This window comes from Schistocerca americana, chromosome 5 (genome assembly GCF_021461395.2).
Source record: "Schistocerca americana isolate TAMUIC-IGC-003095 chromosome 5, iqSchAmer2.1, whole genome shotgun sequence".
NCBI classification, from domain to species: Eukaryota; Metazoa; Arthropoda; class Insecta; order Orthoptera; family Acrididae; genus Schistocerca; species Schistocerca americana.
In genome coordinates, this window is record NC_060123.1 from 211,491,212 (window position 1) to 211,505,583 (window position 14,372).

A 14,372-nucleotide genomic window follows, 5' to 3' on the forward strand; every position below is an offset into this window, starting at 1 on the left:
ACAGTTTGATCATTAGAGTGTTATAGAATTTGAAGATGAAAGTGCTTTAAATTGAGATGGAGAGAGATCAGTCAAAATGGGTTGAGTAGTCGTAATTTGTCATTAATATAACATGGCTAAAAAAACTGCTTCTGGTTGTTAAGAGTGCAACTTGACCGATTTTACACAGTAAAGGCTCTCCTTTATGACAATATTTACAAAACATAGTGTATGACTGGATGAAAGAACAGGCGAATGAACACCAAGCATTATGAGAGAGAGAGAGAGAGAGAGAGAGAGAGAGAGAGAGAGAGAGAGAGAGAGAGATTTACTGACAGGTGGCAGTCAATCATTCAGACAGTGTGAACAATGAACAAGTAAGATATGAGACCACAGGCATCAAGATAAAAAACTGTGATAAAATTAGGCAAGAATTGGGTTGGGTTGTTTTGGGGAAGGAGACCAGACAGCGAGGTCAACAGTCTCATCGGATCAGGGAAGGACGGGGAAGGAAGTCGGCCGTGCCCTTTGAAAGAAACCATCCCGGCACTTGCCTGGAGCGATTTAGGGAAATCACGGAAAACGTAAATCAGGATGGCCGGACGCGGGATTGAACCGTCGTCCTCCCGAATGTGAGTCCAGTGTTTAACCACTGTGCCACCTCGCTTTGTAATTAGGCAAGACATTGTTGAAATGAGGTCACACTGCTTTCTGCCAGAAAACAGGTTCTCATGCAGGTCTTGTGCAATATGTTGGGAACATAGCAGAGGATGTAACTAGGCAGGGACAATAAACAATGTACAACACAGTTGTTACTACTATTGTGCTGCGAAGTATACAGTTAGAAAATACTGATTAGCTCTACTATTATTGTTGAGTAAAATATGTGTTATAATGTAGTAGAATGTTTGAGAATGTGTAACCATCGCAGTTGTGGAATACACAGTCAAATAGGTTTTATGACCCATGGATTGTCTACAGCAGACTGAAATCAATAGTCAATATTAAAGTAACTAGTATGACTGTGTACTGTATTATGCAAATTCTTAACATATTATAATTGGTTTGTTTAATTAGTGTAGAAGAACTAACAGAGATGTCAATGAAATAGAGATGAAATGAATGTGAATGTGGATAGGATCTCACATCACATAGACCAATCACCTGATGCAAGTATATTTAGTCGATATCACTTTGGCAACTTCAGTGTCAGTAAGGTTGAAATAATGCTGAAGACAAAACGTCAGCCAGTCTCTGAGAGGAGATAATCCCTGGTCTGGCCAGGAAATGAACCCTTGCCCCTCGTATGAGATTCTGCCAGGCTGACCACTCAGCTATGGAAGCAGATAATGAAATAGAGATAACAGTGATTAATTGAACAAAGTCCATGGGAACTTGATTTTGATTGTAAAGAAATAAATAAAGTTTAGAAAATAAACTGTGCTGTCAAGAATGAGATTTTCACTCTGCAGCGGAATGTGCGCTGATTTGGAATTTCCTGGCAGATTAAAACTGTGTGCACGAACCGAGACACGAACTCAGGACCTTTGCCTTTCGCAGGGAAGTGTTCTACCAAGTGTGGTACCCAAGCACGACACACGACCCATCCCCACAGCTTGAATTCTGCCAGTACCTCATCTCCTACCTTACAAAAGTGGAAGAGCACTTGCCTGCAAAAGGCAAAGGTCCCAAGTTCGAGTCTCGGTCCGGCACACAGTTTTAATTTGCCAGGAAGTTTCAAATTGTGCTGTCAATAGAAAAAAGGAGATCAATTTTTTGAGTGCCTGCTTAACAAAGGTATTCATGTATCCTGGCCCAGTGGCAACTCAGGTTCCGATACACACATGGATATTAACAAAGCACAACTGCTTATAACACTACTGCCTGCACCAGGATGCGCTCACAACACATCAAGTGATGCCCTCAACTACACTGCAAGACCATCTATAGGGACGTGCAATGGCATTGCAACTTTACCTCATAACGTCAAGCAGTTAGCGACATTCCCGGAACTGATGCTGAAAACATGCAGTTGCCTATGGACTCTAATACATACTGGATTACTATGTTGGAGGATTTTGCCATTGTGCATGACAATGTGGCTTTGGATGCACGGTCATTCTGGTTAAACTATCTGGTATGTTGTGTGTCAGCATCCACTATGTTGCGAGGAGCCAGATATTACGTCCTTGTAGCTAACAATAAATGGGTGGAATGTGGCCACAGTATCTGTGACCACAGTAATCTGGAGAGGCAAGCAAAATATTAGTTGACACAAGTGCACTGTAAATAAATATATCATACTCAAATTGTGGGTGAAGAAATGCTACACTGCTGACAACTAGTGGCCACACCATGGCTGACTATAAGCAGAGGCCCGACATGGGAACATGTCTGTGTACAATGAACGTTTGCCAGAAGAGCTAGCTATCAACAATTTGGTGTAACGTTCAGCAACAACTAGCGACACAGAAGTAACGTCTATCTAGAAGACTGGTGCCCAGCTGCTCATTGTTTGTAACACTGTCCTCACAGTCTTCATTGGCCAGAGGCCTGGAGGTTCTTCATTGGTTCTTCAAAGTGTCTCTCACAGTGCCAGCAGGAATCTGTGAGGACTGGCTCCAGCTGTATGAATAAGCTACAATAAAATACTACCATGTTCCGCTTTGGACAGGAAGAGGAGGAGGAGGAGGAGGAGGAGGAGGAGGAGGAGGAGAAGCTTACAGGCACTCAACACCGAGATCACTAGCATGCTTTGAATACTAGCAGACTTCAACCCAGCATGGACAGTTTATGAATTAATTTACTCATTATCCGGTAGCTGTTATTTTATCATGTGAATAAATCAGGGATTACACCAAGTTCAGCATACAATACTTCAGTGAAAATGAGGATTTGTTAGTTCACTCACTGGACTCCAACTCTGGTAACTGCAACTAAGGCTGCTGCTACAGTGCTGCACTTGCCTACGATTCCATGTTTCAAACCTGAGGAAGACGATTGGAGTATTTCCACTGCTGACTTTTGCATGTAATATCACAGATACTATCATTCAGTGTAGCTGTCTTTTAGTTAACAATCCCAAATTGTTCTCCATCCTTCATAAGATATGCCTCTTGTCTTTTAGTTAACAATCCCAAATTGTTCTCCATCCTTCATAAGATATGCCTTCTTGCACAGCCTCAGACAATAACTTTTTCATGGACCTGTAACCAACACTCTCCCTACTGTGAGCAGAAGTGTCACATAGTTGCTGATAGGCACAAATTTTTACAATGTTACCAGAAATCCCCATGATCTTATGTAGCATGGGTGGCATGTTCAGGAGTCTCTTCCAATGTTGTCAATTTACAAGTGAAAAATTTTATTGTAAGTAGTTGCACACAAAACTTTCAGTGCATCATATCAGAATTTGTTACGCTCCTGATTGCAAAGTGGCTTTACAAGGCTTGAAATTAGGCAACCTTGCATTATACAAATTTCTTACAATCACAAAAGCTTGTGAAATCTCTCTGTCCCCACAGTGTTTTACCAACAAACATGCGGTGTAGTACTGGCTGCCAAAGACTTCCAGCATAAGAAGTCACCCCTCATTCAGCCAACAGCCTTGTTAAAAAGGCCTGAGGAGCAGACAGAGGTTCAGGGCATGCTCTTGCCCTTGGGAGAGTAAACTGCCCCAAGACACAGAAGAATTAGCAGTGATCATCAGCATGAGGATGCAGAAGACAATGGAAACCACCGCATTAAAGCAGATAATGTGTATTCACACGACATGTGGCCTGAAACTGAAAGGTGTCATGATGATCTCTCCACTGGCAAAATATTCTGGACTAGCCCCCCCCCCCCATTCACATCTCCAGGAAGTGGTTGCCTTTCATTGGTTATTATTAACCAATGAAAGGAATGTCTGAAATCTGAACGTGATAGGGAAGCTCAAAAATGTGAAAAGGTAAATGCTTAGGCTCAATTGAGATATAGTGGGGGTCAGTGAAAGGAAATGGAAAGAAGGCAAGGATTTCTGTTCAGAGGAATACAGGGTAATATCAACAGTTGCAGAAAATGGTATAATGGAAGTAGGATTCATTATAAATAGGAAGTTAGGGCAGAGGGTCAGTTACTGTGAACAGTTCAGTGGTAACGTGGTTATCATCAGACCTGACAGCAAACCAACACCGACAATGTCAGTTCAGGCATACAGGCCAACATCAAAAGCTGAAGATGAAGAGAGAGAAAGAGAGAGAGAGAGAGAGAGAGAGAGAGAGAGAGAGAGAAAGTATATGAGGATACTGAATGAGTAATTCAGTACATAATGGGAGACTGTAGTGCAGCTGTAGGGGAGGGAGTAAAAGAAATGGTTACAGGAGAATATGGGCTTGGTACTAGGAATGAGAGAGGAGTAAGATTAATTGAGTTCTGAAACAAATTTCAGATAGTAATAATGAATACTCTGTTTGAGAATCATAAGAAAAGGAGGTATACTTGGAAACTGTAGGGAGATATGGGAAAATTTGAGTTAGATTACACCATGGTCAGGCAGAGATTCCAAAATAAGATATTGCATTGTAAGACATACCAAGGAGCAGATGTAGACTCAGATCACAATTTTGCAGTGATGAAGAGTTGGCTGAAGTTTAAGAGACCAGGAAGAATCAACGTGCAAAGAAGTGGGATACAGAAGTACTAAGGAATGAAGAGGTATGCTTTAAGTTCTCTGAGACTATATATGTTGTGATAAGAAATAGCTTACAGCTCAGTAGGCAGTTCAGTTGAAGAGGAATGGTCATCTCTGAAAATGGAAATCATGGAAGTTGGAAAGAAAACTGTTGAAACAAAGAAGATAACTGCAAAGAAACTAGGAGTAACAGAAGAAATATTTCAGTTGATTGATGAAAGAAGGAAGTACAAACATATTCAAGGAAATACAGGAATACAAGTCACTTAGAAATGAAATAAATAGGAATTGCAGGTAAGCTACTGCCAAAAGGCTCCACAAAATATGAGAAGAAATCGAAACTGAAATGACTGTCGGAAGGACTGGCTCAGCATATAAAAAAGTCAAAACAACCTTCATTGAAACTAAAAGCAAGGACAGTAACATTAAAGAGTGGAATGAGAAAACCACTGTTAAATGCAGAGGAGAGATCAGACAGGTGGAAAGAATACATTGAAGGCCTCTATGAGATGGAGGACTTGACTGACGAAGTGATGGAAGAAGAAACAGGAGTCTACACAGAAGAAATAGAGGATACAATATTAGAATCAGAATTTAAAAGATCTCTGGAAGACTTAAAATCAAATAAGGATGAAGGGATAGTTAACATTCCACCAAAATTTCTAAAATAATTGGGGGAAGTGGCAACAAATTGACTATTCATGTTGGTATGTGTCTAGCGATATACCAGCTGACTTTTGGAAGATCATCATATACACGATTCCAAAGATTGCAACAGCCGACAAGTGCAAGAATTATCACACAATCAGTTTAACAGCTCATGCATCCATGCTGCTAACAAGAATAATATACAGAAGAATGGAAAAGAGAATTGAGGATGTGTTAGATGACAATCAGTTTGGTTTTAGGAAAGGTAAAGGCACCAGAGAGCCAATTCTAATGAAGTGGTTTATAATGGAAGCAAGACTAGATAAAAATGGAATTATGTTCATAGGATTTGTAGACCTGGAAAAAGCGTTCAGCAATGTCAAATAGTGGAATATGTTTGGAAAAAAGAGAGAGAGAGAGAGAGAGAGAGAGAGAGAGAGAGAGAGAGAGAGAGAGAGAGAGAGAGAGAGAGAGGGATAAGCTATTGCGAAAGATGGGTAATATACAACATGTACAAGAACTGAGAGGGAATAACAAGACTGGAAGACCAAGTACGAAATGCTCAGATTAAAAATGATGAAAGACAGGAATGTAGTCCTTCGCCTCTACTGTTCAATCTATAAATTGAAGAAGCAATGATGAAAATAAAAGAGAGGTTCAAGAGTGGAATTAAAATTCAAAGGTGAAAGGATTTATAGCAAGTCAAGCTGGGGCCCATTCCCATCATAATTTGTTATTTGTCTCCATAAATGTTTTATCACTGGTGTTAATGAGTGATGTGTCATAAGGTAAAGCTGAAATTCTGTGATTCCAAGTATAAGACCACGCCTGACTTTGTTAAATTGCTTTAGTCAGAATAATTTCTTCATTAATTTGCACTATTTCAAGTAACTAGTTGCAATTTTAATCATCAGGAAAGTTTATTCTAGCTGAAATGTTTATTGTACCATGAAGTTCAGACAAAACCCAATTTTTCTGCACTATTCAATTAACCTGAGATGTGAAATTCTAACTGCAAATTATCAAAATTAAGCATTTAACAATGTGAAATTCTAGTAGCCATAAATGGACAGTGAAACAGGACAGTTAATGATGATTGCTGATTAACGATAATATTAAAGTGCAACACATATTATTCATCAGAGTCAGACTGCTGTAAGTTGGTTAAGTCATACTGCAGAGCGACCATTGTTTTACTATTAGAAGGAACAGTATGTGCATACCTGGTAAATGAGACTTACTTACATAATTAAGACATGGACCGGCCATAAATAAGTGTGTGTGTGTGTGTGTACACCACATTATTGGATGCATATATTGCTGTACCAACCCCAGCTCATTTTTTGCCATGATCACTGTCAGTGAGGAACTACAAGCTGACAAAGCACCGGGTATGTCAAAACATGAATGGCAAGATTCACTAATGACATTGCTATCCTCAGTGACAGTGAAGAAAAATTACAGGATCTGCTGAATGGAATTAACAGTCTAATGAGTACAAAATATGGATTGAGAGTAAATAGAAGAAAGACAAATGTAATGAGAAGTAGCAGAAATGAGAAGAGTGAGAAGCTAAACATCAGGATTGGTGATCACGAAGTAGAAGAAGTTAAGGAATTCTGCTACCTAGGCAGCAAAATAAATATGACAGATAGAGCAAGGAGGACATAAAAAGCAGACTAGCACTGGAAAAGAGGGCATTCCTGGCCAAGAGAAGTCTACTAGTATCAAATGTAGACCATAATTTGAGTAAGAAATTTCTGAGAAAGTACATTTGGAGCACAACATCGTATGGTAGTGAAACATGGAATGTAGGAAAACCAAAAGGAGACACTTGAAGCATTTGAGATGTGGTGCTACAGAAGGATTTTGAAAATTAGGTGGACTCATAACGTAAGGAATGAGGAGGTCCTCTGCAGAATCGGTGAGGAAAGGAAAATATGGAAAACACTGACAAGAAGGAGGGAGAGGATGGTAGGACATCAGTTACGACTGGATACTGTAACACCTACAACCATCAAAAAGAAACGCAAAGTATATCTATTCAAAAAAGCTGATAAAAATGTTCTTAACACCTTTTTAACAGACAGTCTTCTCTACTTCTGATCTGATCAATTGTGAAATGATTTCAAAGAGACAGTATTGTCAGCATTTGAGACATATAATACCACATAAATCAATAAGTGATGGTACTGAGCCCCAATGGTACACCAAAGAGGTCAGATTGCTGTTGCAAAAGCAGTGAGAAAAGTATGCTAAACTTAAAAGAATGCAAAATCCCAAAGACTGGCAAAGTTTTGCAGAAGTTCAAAATATAGCGCGTACTTCAATGCGAGATGCTTTTAATAATTTCCACAATGTAATTCTGTCTCGAAATGTGGCAGAAAACCCAAAGAGTTTCTGGTCACACATAAAGCACACCAGTGGCAAGATGTAATCAATATCTTCACTGTGCGATAACAACAGTGAACTCACTGAAGACAGTGCCACTAAAGCAGAGTTATTAAACACGGTTTTTCAAAACTCCTTCACCAAAGAAGATGAAGTAAATATTCCTCAATTAAAATCAAGAACAACTGCCACAATGACAAACATAGAAGTAGATATCCTTGGTGTTGCAAAACAGCTTAAATCACTTAATAAAGCCAAGGCCTCCAGTCCAGACAGTATAGCAGTCAGGTTACTCTCAGTGTGCTGATACAGTGGCTCCATATTTAGCAATTATATAGAATCGCTCGCTCACAGAATGATCCATACCTAAAGACTGGAAAATTGCTCAAGTCACACCATTACCCAAAAAGGGAGGTAGCAGCAATCCACTGAATTACAGGCCCATACCACTAATGTCAATTTGCAGTAGGGTTTTGGAACATATACTGTATTCGAACATTTTGAAGTACCTTGAAGAAAATGATTTATTGGCACATAGCCAGCACAGATTCAGAAAACACTGTTCTTGCAAACCACAGCTAGCTCTTTATATTCACAAGTAATGAGTGCTATCAACAATTAATGTGAAATTGATTCCATATTTTTAGATTTCCAGAAGGCTTTCAACACCATTCCTCAAAAGTGTCTTCTAACCAAACTGCGTACCTATGGAATATCATCTCAGTTGTGTGACTGGATTCGTGATTTCCTGTCAGAAAGGTTGCAGTTCGTAGTAATAAGAAAGTCATTGAGTAAAACAGAAGTAATATCCGGCGTTCCCCAAGGAAGTGTTATGGGGACTCTATTGTTCCTGATCTATATTAATGACATAGGAGACAATCTGAGTAGCCGTCTTGGACTGACTGCAGATGATGCTGTGGTCTAGGGGTAGCGTCTTTGATTCATAATCAAAACGTCTTCGGTCCTGGGTTTGATCCCCGCCACTGCCTAAATTTTGATAAATAATCAGCACTGGCGGCCGAAGACTTCCGGCATAAGAAGTCAGCCTCTTTCTGCCAACGGCCTTGTAAAAGAGGGCAGAGGAGCGGATAGAGGTTTAGGGAACATTCTCGTCCTAGGGGTGGGAAATTGCCCCTAAAGGCGGAAGAATCAGCAATGATCAACGACATGAGGATGCAGAAGGCAATGGAAACCACTGCATTAAACACACGTAACGTGTATCCACAGGACATGTGGCCTGTAATTGAAGACGTGTCATGATGATCTCTCCATTGGCAAAAGATTCCGGAATAGTCCCCCATTCGGATCTCCGGGAGGGGACTGCCAAGGGGGAGGTTACCATGAGAAAAAGATTGAATAATCAACGAAAGGATAATGTTCTACGAGTCGGGGCATGGAATGTCAGAAGCTTGAACGTGGTAGGGAAACTAGAAAATCTGAAAAGGGAAATGCAAAGGCTCAATCTAGATATAGTAGGGGTCAGTGAAGTGAAGTGGAAGGAAGACAAGGATTTCTGGTCAGATGAGTATCGGGTAATATCAACAGCAGCAGAAAATGGTATAACAGGTGTAGGATTCGTTATGAATAGGAAAGGTAGGGCAGAGGGTGTGTTACTGTGAACAGTTCAGTGACCGGGTTATTCTAATCAGAATCGACAGCAGACCAACACCGACAACGATAGTTCAGGTATACATGCCGACGTCGCAAGCTGAAGATGAACAGATAGAGAAAGTGTATGAGGATATTGAAACGGTAATGCAGTATGTAAAGGGGGACGAAAATCTAATAGTCATGGGCGACTGGAATGCAGTTGTAGGGGAAGGAGTAGCAGAAAAGGTTACAGGAGAGTATGGGCTTGGGACAAGGAATGAAAGAGGAGAAAGACTAATTGAGTTCTGTAACAAGTTTCAGCTAGTAATAGCGAATACCCTGTTCAAGAATCACAAGAGGAGGGGGTATATTTGGAAAAGGCCGGGAGATATGGGAAGATTTCAATTACATTACATCATAGTCAGACAGAGGTTCCGAAATCAGATACTGGATTGTAATGCATACCCAGATATAGACTCAGATCACAATATAGTAGTGATGAGGAGTAGGCTGAAGTTCAAGACATTAGTCAGGAAGAATCAATACGCAAAGAAGTGGGATACGGAAGTACTAAGGAATGACGAGATACGTTTGAAGTTCTCTAACGCTATAGATACAGCAATAAGGAATAGCGCAGTAGGCAGTACAGTTGAAGAGGAATGAACATCTCTAAAAAGGGCCATCACAGAAGTTGGGAAGGAAAACATAGGTACAAAGAAGGTAGCTGCGAAGAAACCATGGGTAACAGAAGAAATACTTCAGTTGATTGATGAAAGGAGGAAGTACAAACATGTTCCGGGAAAATCAGGAATACAGAAATACAAGTCGCTGAGGAATGAAATAAATAGGAAGTGCAGGGAAGCTAAGACGAAATGTCTGCAGGAAAAATGTGAAGACATCGAAAAAGATATGATTGTCGGAAGGACAGACTCAGCATACAGGAAAGTCAAAACAACCTTTGGTGACATTAAAAGCAACGGTGGTAGCATTAAGAGTGCAACGGGAATTCCACTGTTAAATGCAGAGGAGAGAGCAGATAGGTGGAAAGAATACATTGAAAGCCACTATGAGGGTGAAGATTTGTCTGATGTGATAGAAGAAGAAACAGGAGTCGATTTAGAAGAGATACGGGATCCAGTATTAGAATCGGAATTTAAAAGAGCTTTGGAGGACTTATGGTCAAATAAGGCAGAAGGGATAGATAACATTCCATAAGAATTTCTAAAATCATTGGGGGAAGTGGCAACAAAACGACTATTCACGTTGATGTGTAGAATATATGAGTCTGGCAACATACCATCTGACTTTTGGCAAAGCATCATCCACACAATTCCAAAGACGGCAAGAGCTGACAAGTGCGAGAATTAACGCACAATCAGCTTAACAGCTCATGCATCGAAGCTGCTTACAAGAATAATATGCAGAAGAATGGAAAAGAAAATTGAGAATACGCTAGGTGACGATCAGTTTGGCTTTAGGAAAAGTAAAGGGACGAGAGAGGCAATTCTGACGTTACGGCTAATGATGGAAGCAAGGCTAAAGAAAAATCAAGACACTTTCATAGGATTTGTCGACCTGGAAAAAGCGTTCGACAATATAAAATGGTGCAGGCTGTTCGAGATTCTGAAAAAAGTAGGGGTAAGCTATAGGGAGAGACGGGTCATATACAATATGTACAACAACCGAGAGGGGATAATAAGAGTCGATGATCAAGAATGAAGTGCTCGTATTAAGAAGGGTGTAAGACAAGGCTGTAGCCTTTCACCCCTACTCTTCAATCTGTACATCGAGGAAGCAATGATGGAAATAAAAGAAAGGTTCAGGAGTGGAATTAAAATACAAGGTGAAAGGATATCAATGATACGATTCGCTGATGGCATTGCTATCCTGAGTGAAAGTGAAGAAGAATTAAATGATTTGCTGAACGGGATGAACAGTCTAATGAGTACACAGTATGGTTTGAGAGTAAATCGGAGAAAGACGGAGGTAATGAGAAGTAGTAGAAATGAGAACAGCGAGAAACTTAACATCAGGATTGATGGTCACGAAGTCAATGAGGTTAAGGAATTCTGCTACCTAGGCAGTAAAATAACCAATGACAGACGGAGCAAGGAGGACATCAAAAGCAGACTCGCTATGGCAAAAAAGGCATTTCTGGCCACGAGAAGTCTACTAATATCAAATACCGGCCTTAATTTGAGGAAGAAATTTCTGAGGATGTACGTCTGGAGTACAGCATTGTATGGTAGTGAAACATGGACTGTGGGAAAACCGGAACAGAAGAAAATCGAAGCATTTGAGATGTGGTGCTATAGACAAATGTTGAAAATTAGGTGGACTGATAAGGTAAGGAATGAGGAGGTTCTACGCAGAATCGGAGAGGAAAGGAATATGTGGAAAACACTGATAAGGAGAAGGGACAGGATGATAGGACATCTGCTAAGACATGAGGGAATGACTTCCATGGTACTAGAGGGAGCTGTAGAGGGCAAAAACTGTAGAGGAAGACAGAGATTGGAATACGTCAAGCAAATAATTGAGGACGTAGGTTGCAAGTGCTACTCTGAGATGAAGAGGTTAGCACAGGAAAGGAATTCGTGGCCGGCCGCATCAAACCAGTCAGTAGACTGATGAAAAAAAAAAATCATGATCAGATAACCAAGACGAATTGCAAAATGATTTAGGTAAGATATCTGTATGGTGTGAAAAGTGGAAACTGACCCTGAATAAAGAAAAGTGTGAAGTTATTCACATGAGTACTAAAATAAATCCACTCAATTTTGATTACACAGTAAGTCACACAATTCTGAAGGCTGTAAATTCGACTAAACACTTAGGGATTAAAATTACAAATAACCTGAATTGAAACGATCACATAGATAACATTGTGGGAAGAGCAAACCAAAGACTGCAATTCATTGGCAGAACATTTAGAAGGCGCAACAGATTTACTAAAAGGACTTCTTACACCACACTGGTCCGCCCTATTCTGGAGTATTGCTTTGCGGTATGGGATCCCCAGCAGGTGGGCATGACAGATGACATCGAAAAAGTTCGAAAAAGGGCAGCTCATTTTGTATTATCACAAAATAGGAGAGATAGTGCCACAGGCATGACATGTGAATTGGAGTGGCAGTCATTAAAACAAAGGCGTTTTTCATCGCGACAGGATCTTCTCATGAAATTTCAACCACCAGGTTTCTCCTCTGGTTACAAAGACATTCTGTTGGCACCCACCTACATAGGGAAAAATGATGATCATGATAAAATAAGAGATATCGGGGCTCACACAGAAAAATTTAAGCGCTCGTTTTTCCCGCATGCCGTTCAAGAGTCGAACGGTAGAGAGACAGCTTTAAGGTGGTTCATTGAACCCTCTCCCAGGCACTTTACTGGGAATAGCAGAGTAGTCACATAGATGTAGATGACATCAAGGAATAAATTTCATGGTACTATAGCTGTAGAAGGTAAAAATTGAAAAGTTGTAGAGGAAGAGAAGACTGGAATACATCCAGCAAATAATTGTGGGTGTTAAGTTGCAAGTGCTAGTCTGAGATGAAGAGGTCGGTACAGGAAAGAAGTTTGTTGCGGGCCACACATTAAACCAGCCAGAAGACTGATTACTTTAAAAAAATGCTGTATCCTCTGCATTTGGTATCAAAGCTGACGTAGCAGTCTTCGGACAATGATTGCTACCCACTCGGATCCTTGTATGGCTGGAATTCGTTGAGTTCATCAGCCAGAGCGAGAGCACCAGCAGCAGCGAGTACTGTTTGTATAAAGCGTTTATTTTGCATTTTGTTTACGACCTTCCACTAAGGAAGGGATTCTATTTGTGTTTATCTGCTCTGCATAGTAACTAACAGTTCTTGATAAAACTTTACGTAGCGTTTTTGTACTTATTTGCTGCGCTTAGCTTTTAAATAGTTTTTCTGGGAAAACCTAACGTAGTTTTCGCGTCTCGTATTTCAGTGAGTGTTTCTTGATTATCAGAGTAGCTCATCAGAAGATTATCTTGGGAATTTGTCACCGTATAGAGTAGGGTAAACATAGTCATGTGTAGGGACTGTAGTTGTTGTGAGCGGACGCAAGGAGAATTGGCCACTCTTCGGGGGCAGGTGGAGGCTTTGTCTGTTAGGCTCATCGAGCTCGAGGCGCAGGCGTCGGCTCGTAGTGGCGTTGGGGCAACTGTGGTGAGACCTATGCCTACTTCGGTGGCCTTGGAATCACATGGAACCCCTGATGTCGCTGCGTCTTCCGGCAGTGAGCATCTTACCGGTCAGCCATCACTCCAGGGTGAATGGCGGACAGTGGTGGGCTCGCGCGTGCCTGGCCGAAAGGCGAAGGTGGGATCTGGCCGCGTGGCAGCTGCCTTACCCCTTTCCAACAGGTACGGGGTGCTTCCTAGTGGTGATGACATCGTTTCCGAGCCACCACAGGATGCCTCGCCTGTTGGGCCAGTGGCCGATTCTCCGGCAAGGTCCCGACAGTCACAGAGGGCGGGCCTATTAGTTATAGGGAGCTCCAACGTTAGGCGGGTTATGGAGCCCCTCAGGAAAATAGCGGGTAGATCGGGGAAGAATGCCAGTGTGCACTCGGTGTGCTTGCCGGGGGGTCTCGTCCGTAATGTGGAGGAGGCCCTTCCGGCAGCTATTGAACGCACTGGGTGTGACCGGCTGCAGATAGTAGCACATGTCGGAACGAATGACGCCTGCCGCTTGGGTTCTGAGGCCATCCTTGGTTCCTTCCGGCGGCTGGCTGATTTGGTGAAGACAACCAGCATCGCACGCGGAGTGCAAGCTGAGCTTAATATCTGCACCATAGTGCCCAGAGTCGATTGCGGTCCTCTGGTTTGGAGCCGTGTGGAGGGTCTAAACCAGAGGCTCAGACGACTCTGCGACTATAATGGTTGCAAATTCATCGACCTCCGTTATTGGGTGGAGAACTGTAGGGCCCCCCTAGACAGGTCAGGCGTGCACTACACACCGGAAGCAGCTACTAGGGTAGCAGAGTACGTGTGGCGTGCACACGGGGGTTTTTTAGGTTAGAGGGACCCCCCCTTGGGCGAAACGATAAAATACCTGACGGCTTA

At 41.6% G+C, this 14,372-nt stretch overlaps 1 protein-coding gene across 2 annotated transcripts in view; it reads right to left on the reverse strand.

Annotated features, from left to right (window-relative positions):
- LOC124615533 (V-type proton ATPase 116 kDa subunit a1) overlaps positions 1-14,372 on the reverse strand; it is a 656,071-nt gene that overhangs the window by 63,136 nt on the left and 578,563 nt on the right. The gene's annotated exons all lie outside the window — the stretch shown is intronic.